This window comes from Micropterus dolomieu, linkage group LG17, assembly GCF_021292245.1.
Source record: "Micropterus dolomieu isolate WLL.071019.BEF.003 ecotype Adirondacks linkage group LG17, ASM2129224v1, whole genome shotgun sequence".
In the NCBI taxonomy this organism is placed as follows: Eukaryota; Metazoa; Chordata; class Actinopteri; order Centrarchiformes; family Centrarchidae; genus Micropterus; species Micropterus dolomieu.
In genome coordinates, this window is record NC_060166.1 from 3,834,670 (window position 1) to 3,842,198 (window position 7,529).

A 7,529-nucleotide genomic window follows, 5' to 3' on the forward strand; every position below is an offset into this window, starting at 1 on the left:
CTATACTACTATCAGTGACAATGCTGCAGCTCTGTTACAGGTCCAGTGTAATAAATATAGGAATACTGCTCTTCTGCTGCATTTGTCTAGCCTGGCAATGCATTATAAACAGCAGAGTCTCACGTACTCAAATGAGCACCATTTAATAATTTAAGTCAAATGCTCTGTAATTAATTTTCCATCTATACTTAAAAATTATTTGTTACAATTGTTTTGCACTTTGTAGCCATTGCTACAAGAGCTCTACAACTTGTATTGTGACAATAAATAAACCTAGCTAAGAGGTAACAGCTTGTTAGCTCCGCTAGGCCAAATTGTAAATTGAGTAATGGGATGTTGTGAATTGGCTAACTGAGCATGAGACATGTATGGTGTTTCCTTTATTGTGCAGAATATTGCAAAGTGCAGCGTAAATATGTAAATGCCAATGCTTGTAGTATGATACACTAACTTATTTCTTCTAATTGTTTTGGACTTTTTGTAGCTGTTGACCAGATAGACCCACCAGAGACAGAACAGTAGTTACATACTGCAACTCCAGTATAGGCGCAGCACTCTAAGGCTATCATTATTGGGTTAACCCCTCCGCGCGCACTGAAAAGAGTTGTCTACGCCCACCCACAGCGTGGACCTCTCCTACGTCCGAACCTTGTGTGTATACACACGACCTGGCCTTCGGCTCCCAAAATGCCTTTTCTTCAGCACTGAGAACCAAGGTCCAGTGAGGCCCTCAACTTAGAGGGCTGCGCCTATACTCATAGAATCTGGAGTTACAGTACATAACTACTGTTCTATTTCATATAAGCTTCACCCTCTAAGGCTATCGCTATTGGGTTTAGCCAATGCCTCACTGGCCCATACGGTACCACTAAGCACAAAACCCACCTGCCCAGAGCCATAATGAGCTACCCAGTCACTCGCTGTCCGCGGCATTGGTGTCAGCGTGCGCACAAGCACCAACCGACCCATGTGTAACAGTCGGGGAACTGGATGGGTGGTGCCCCATGGGAGAGGGCGCACCGCACACACAAGGAAAAACAAAAAACACACCACTCAGCCAAAACACTCAATACTGAGTGAGCCAGCGAGAAACGGGACGACCAGAGAGCCGCCGTGCAGATGTCATCCACCGTCATCCCACCATGCAACGCCACAGAGGACACCTCTCGTGGAGTGCGCCTCGATGCCGTCTGGACACCGTCCTGACACTAAAACCTCATGACAGGATGAGGTGGCGGCAGCGTAGGTTTCAACTGTGCTGAACGCCAGACCCCTGTCCACAAGCAGCTGGAGGAACGAAAGCACCACCAGCACCCCTGGTTCAAACACCAGCGTTGGAACGCTGACCACTTTGAGGAGTAAGAGGACTGAGTAGAGGCAGCTCTCAACCCCTGGACTGTGCCAGCCACCTCACGGGAGAGACCTCGACCCCCCAGGCGCTGCTTCTCAGTGGCAGGACCCAAATGTTATATACTTTGTAATATACTTTGAGTGAGATCTTAAATCCCCACTTTTCACCCCAACTAGTTAACTTGTTCAGTGCAACCTGCATTCGTTTTTTGATATTCCTGCCCCTTTTCCAGATGGCCCCATCATCTGTAAACAGAGATTTTCCAAAACTATTCCCAATTTCTTCAAATATATCATTTATCATAATGTTGAAAAGGACAGGACTTATTACACTTTCCTGAGGTTTTCCATTATCAATACCTTACAGTTTGCTCTTCATTTATAAAACATGCTGCCATGCTGCCAGTGGACTTGTCTGTGTTTGTAATTGGTCCTCTGCGGCCCTTTTTTTATGTGAACGCTCTCGCAGCTGGATTGGGAAACCCATGTGTTATTTCTTTATTACCTCCTATATCCACTGCAGGGCCAGAAATATTGCCAACACCTCTGTGGTAAATCCTAACATGGTCTGATATTCTTTTCTAAATACATGACTCACTCATTGGAATATATACTGCTGCATTTACCAGTGTAATATACTGTATTATGTTAGTTAATTAGATTAAATATTTTAAATGCAGACAGTTGTTGCAGCTTTCCTTGTCGGAAGACTACCCAAAGGCGCTATACAGTACCCACCTCTCAGACCGAGACCACATCCAGCCAAACTCCCACTACACCTGCTGAAGTACAACACAGCATACATACATACATCCCAAGCCAAGACGCCAGTCACAGCCCTGCACCTGTCCAGGGCCCGGAATCTAGCCAACCTCCAGCTAGGAGCTCAAGACCTGAAACCAATCCACATCCAGACCTGACAGCTGAGACTGAACAAACACACACAGGCAGAAGGACTGACATTATCCTCCTTATGGACTCTAATGGAAAGTTCTTAGCACCAGTTTCCCTACCAGCAAGATAGTCATATCCATGCTGCTGCTGTCAGGGAAAATAATTCCTTCCCAAAGAATACGGAGTCAAATAGATTAGTGTTGATTCATTTCACATGTAACGTGGCCATGGAGAGAACGCATGGTTACTCTCCTGAACTCAGCATTTCCTCTTCTTAAATACAGAACAAGTACAGATCACAATAGTCAATAGTAAACTGTTAAGACAAGGGAAAACAAATGGCAGAGTATTAGCATACACTCAAAAGCTTCTTCCTGGGCTGACAAAAGAATGCTAATGTATGTGGCATAAGAGTTGTGTCCCTACTTCTTGATTAGTCTATAGTTATAGTTATAGTTAAAACTCTCACCTACATGTCAGCCGATGTTTATTGTAATTCAGACAACCCTTTGATTAAGAATAAAAACCCTGTGACCAATGCTAATTTCTCACAGGTTAATTACAGTGAAATCCTAAAAATCAGCAACTTATAATGTATTTCTCACATTCCTGTCAGGGATTTTGTGTCTCAAACCTAAATGCAGACAAGAACAGTTCTTAAGGATATTTACTCAGTTTATTGAACACAAGACAAGGTGGATAGGCTCAATTCAGGGGGTTGGGTTCCTCCGGTGACATTTCCCTCCTTTTGACACAAAGTGTCAACAAAATGTTTTTGAGAAATCAAAATGGTAGGATTCACTGTAAAACTGTCTTAGTGGGAATACAAAAAATGAGTACATTATATTTTTGATGAATAGTTAAAACAATGAATTAGAAACAGAAAGAAAAAATAAAACAATAAAAAATATGAAGGACTAGATTTGTACAAACCTATATCATCTGTACATTAAGGCTGATCTACATGTGCTGGGCAAGTTTAAAAAAATGTAGAATGATCTCAGAGAAACACTTAATACAGGTGTTAAAATAGCTTACATGCATGGTCATAATACCGTAGGGGCCAGAATTGGTCATTTACCCATTTGTTGGAAAGAAAACATAGAAACTAAAATGATACAATATGCATAAGAAAACCTGCATACAAAATCACAACAATAACATTAGAAAGAAAAAACAATCAGAAACAAGAATTAAAAACATGAATAGAATTTGCTGAAAAAATAAATAAAGAACTAAAACAAATATACCAACAGATCATCTTTGTAATTCAAAAACAGGACTACTCCAGAAACAGTCATTGTCTTCTCCTTGATTACATGGTTTATTTGTAGTTATTATGAATCCCTCTTCTTCTGTCCTCTTCCTCCTGCGTTGGTAACATGCCAATGTCACATCTCCCCTCTTCTTGCATCTTCACTGGTTATGACAGTTATTTTTTCTTCCTTGTGTGAAACAGTCCGTGTAGAAAATCAGTGTAAATGACATCAGTTCGACTGGTGAATGCAAATGTATCAATAATCTGTGTGGGTGTTGTGGTTATATAAGTACTATTGTTTGTTGAGAGCTCCTAGATTTGTAGGGAAACGTCTGTCATCTTGTTGGGCTAGTGACCAGAGTTGAAGTATTCTAAAACGTGTTGACCAGGACGATGGTGAACACTACAGCTGTTCTCTTTCAGCAGAATGTCTTGCAGCAGGATTTTTTCCGTCCATCTCCATCTCTCAGGTTGTCTCATGTTGGGATGTACGAGTTCACATGTTTCTCTCAGCTCTTCTGGTAGGGGACTTCCAGTTGAAGTTGTCCGTATCACCTGAGGTGATCTTGAATTCTCACTGCTTTCGCTGCCCATCTGGATGTTGTGGAGAAAAAGTTGTTGCTCTAGACTCTTAGGAGACAATAAACCTTCAGAACACGGTTAAACACACAACAGTGTCTTAAATGTGGCGGCATCCAGGCTTGTCAACGTTGACTAATACAAAATAACAGATAAAGTATGTAAGTCAGTACCGTCAGTAGTGTGTTGACTGTCTGCATGTACAGTGAAGTGTAATGAACAAAGCAACTAAACACAAAGAAAATCTAACCCAAACAACAAACCACATAGGGAGAGAGAGACACAGTGACTGAATCCACCACCCTATAAAGCTAGGGAGCAGTAGTATCAATGAGGCCCAGCCTCACTCCTAGAAACAGAAAGAATGGTCCAAAAAGGAAGTCACATGAGCTGTCACAAATTCCAATTCTTCAAATTAAAAACATACTTTTAATAAAAGAAAATGCCTGCTCCAAACTGCATAAGTATATGACTGCAAAAAATTAATTGTTGCGGTGGCAGCCCGGCTGACGGTGAGTGCCCTGTGTTCTTTCGCTGTTCCTTTTTTTTCTTTCCCTCGTTTCGCATTTCTGTTTTTTCCCTGTGTCTCCTCCCCTCTCCCCCTGTGTGTGCTCTCCCTCTCTCCGCTCCTGATCCCGGCAGTATATCTACCCCAGTTCTCCACTCCATCTCGGCTTGATCGTCGTCGCTCCAGTCCTGGTCCACTCACCTCCGTCATCTGATCAGTCAGCTGGGCTCGCCTACCTGCCTTAAATAATTAACAAAGGATGATCGAACCCTCTCCCAATCAAGCTCTCACCTGACGCAACACACCTCATTCTACACCTAATAATGCTGTATCATTAAACGCAATGAACTTTTAAGTGACTATTTTATTCTAGTCCACTTAGGTTCTCTTTGTGGAGTATTTTCCCCAAATCTCAGGCAGCACACTGAAGTGTCTGGCAGAGGATGTTGCAGGCATGGGCTCAGGTATGACTTCTTTTATGTCTGTTTCATTGTACCACACCTTGTCGCCTGTAAACTGTGTTGCTGGTACAAAGAACCTGTTTTCCCCTGCTCTGCTCATCATCTCAATCTCATATTGTTCACCAACAATCTGAAAGAATCAGGAAGAAGAATGAAGACCAATCGGCTAACAATTAAATTATTAAATGGCTAGGCTAATTGTTATACTGTGGTGTAAATATACCTGTGTGACTGTGCCAGGGTAGAGATCTCCATCATAGTTAACAAGAACCCATTTTCCAACCCTGATTGTGGGAGCTTGATCCTCATGGCATTCCTCTTCCACCTCCTTTGGACAAAAAACGAACTCTGTTGGAGAGAAACAGTTGCAGGAGGGACTTCAAAAGCAGGAGACGTCTCTTGTTCTGATGGTTCCAGGCTCTGTGGCAACAAGCTATAAGAAAAGGAATTAAATTAAAAACAATTTAACAGGGAAAGTAAGGACTCAAGTCATAATTCAAGTAGGGATTCATAATTAACCATGGCAGCAAATCAGCTTATCACAATCACTAAAACATTTTTAGACATTGTCTAGAGATTCTACGTTCATAAATGTATGAAACACAAGCAGAGCTTACTTGATGCACTCTCAGTGTCTCTGGCACTGTCTTCAGGGATGGGGGAACTAATTCCCCACATTTTGAGATTTGTTCCTTTGTCACTTCAAAAAGTTTGACAGAACTCTGTTTGGAAAGGTTTTCCATTAGAGCCTGTGCATCGGGAATGTCAGTCCCATAGGCCACCATCCGATCTGCAAGGTTTTTTAGAGCACCTCCATCTGGGGCTCCTTTTCTGTGTGATGCCTCTTTGAAGTTCATTGATGTGAAACCTTTCAGGAACGGGACTGTTAAGACCATGTAAAATGCTGTCTTGTTCCTGTGCTTAGAAGTTAGCCCATCGGACAAGAAGTGAATCCTTGATGCAGCAGGATGGCTGGCTCTGACATGATCCAAGAGGTGGGCCCATGTAGTAATAGCATTGTGCTAGAGACTCTGAAAGTGTGGCAAATGCTTCCACCTTTCCTCCAGAAAAGTAGATCACTCCAGTGTGAATCATCACCTGCTTCTGTGACCCTCCAAAGTGGACATTATTTCCCTGCTCCATTTGCAGTTATAATTTTCACTATAATCTACATGGATTACAACTTCCTCCTCTGTCAAGCTGTCCTTCAGCTTTTTCAGTTCATCATGCTGGTGACTAATGTTGTATAAATGAATACAGAACCGAGGGAGAGCCTCTTGGGTGAGCTCTGCAAGACGTTTTAGTTCCAAACTTTTTCTCAAAGTTTGGACCTAGTAACCCACTCTTCCCAGGACGCAATGTTGCCCTTTGTGTTTGGGTTGATCTCTGTGGGAAATGTTTTTTCATGGAATTTGTTACATCTATTGTACATACAGTTCATGTTGTCAGGATCACAAACAGATGTGGCCACCAGTTCTGTAGGTGTTAAAGCCCTGATGATACCAAGCTGGTGTAACTTTTTCACCTTTCCTTTGAAGTTTTTGTGTATCTTGCATCCACAAGTCTCCCTTTCTGCAACTCAAGGACTGACAACCCAGAAGGGCCTGTGTTTACAAAACTGAGATCGAGAGATCTTCAGTGTTGTGTTCTCTGCAAGAAACCTTTTATGTAGATTGTCCATTGTGTCTGTGAGGTATATCTTCCTATATATTTGACCACCTTTCCTGACTTCCTCAGCTTTCCATTAATAATAGTTGTGACATCATCCCTGTGAAGGTAGGCTTCAAGAAGAGCTCTCATTCTCTTCCTTTTGTTGGTCAGGACCACAGTCTTTCTTCTATTTTGGGCCTGGTTTCCCCTGCTTCTGTTTTCCTCCAGTCTTTTTATTCTCTTTCTCATGCATTCAAGAATCCCATCTTTTTCCTTGAGTTTCTTTAGCGTGTTTTTCAATTGTTCTTTAGTTTTGAATGTTTCTTCTGGGGGGTTGAGGTTTTTTGTTCTGAGCTTTGTGGTGGTTGAATTGGTTGCAAAACTCTGTGAGGGATGGGTGGTGGTATGATATCTTGCTCTTCCTCTGATGGTGAGGTAAGAGCCAATATGTTTTGCTGTTTTTTTCTTCCTGTTAGAATTTTCTCTCCACTTTTTTTGTTGTTTTTTTTCTTTGGATATCATTTCTTTGGCTGACTTCAATTGACCAGTCTCTTTTCGTTTTTGATACCTGCAGATATCACAAATATTATAACACTAAGCCAATAGTGAAAAAGAATGGCGTAGAGAACATTAAAAATTGATGTGCAACAATTCCCACATCTTGTTTGACTGTGGGGATTTTTATATATATATATATATATATATATATATATATATATTTTGTTGTGGTTGTTTGTTTGTTTGTTTGTTTTTGTAAAATAGGACCTGGGAGGTGTTGTAATTGATGCAAACCCTATATATAAAATATTATTCAAAACATAACAATCGA

General features: G+C 41.5%; 1 long non-coding RNA gene across 3 annotated transcripts; it reads right to left on the reverse strand.

Moving 5' to 3' along the window:
* Positions 1-2,933: 2,933 nt before the first annotated feature.
* Positions 2,934-7,264, reverse strand: LOC123986239. 3 transcript variants are annotated; one of them, XR_006828823.1, is made up of 4 exons: positions 5,668-7,264; positions 5,274-5,483; positions 5,091-5,180; positions 2,934-4,829 (listed from the first exon to the last, which is right to left on the reverse strand). It is a non-coding gene; the product is annotated as an uncharacterized LOC123986239 (long non-coding RNA). The 3 variants fall into 3 exon arrangements; XR_006828822.1 differs by having other exon boundaries at positions 2,934-4,096; positions 4,733-5,180; XR_006828821.1 differs by having other exon boundaries at positions 2,934-5,180.
* Between the last annotated feature and the right edge of the window lie 265 nt (positions 7,265-7,529).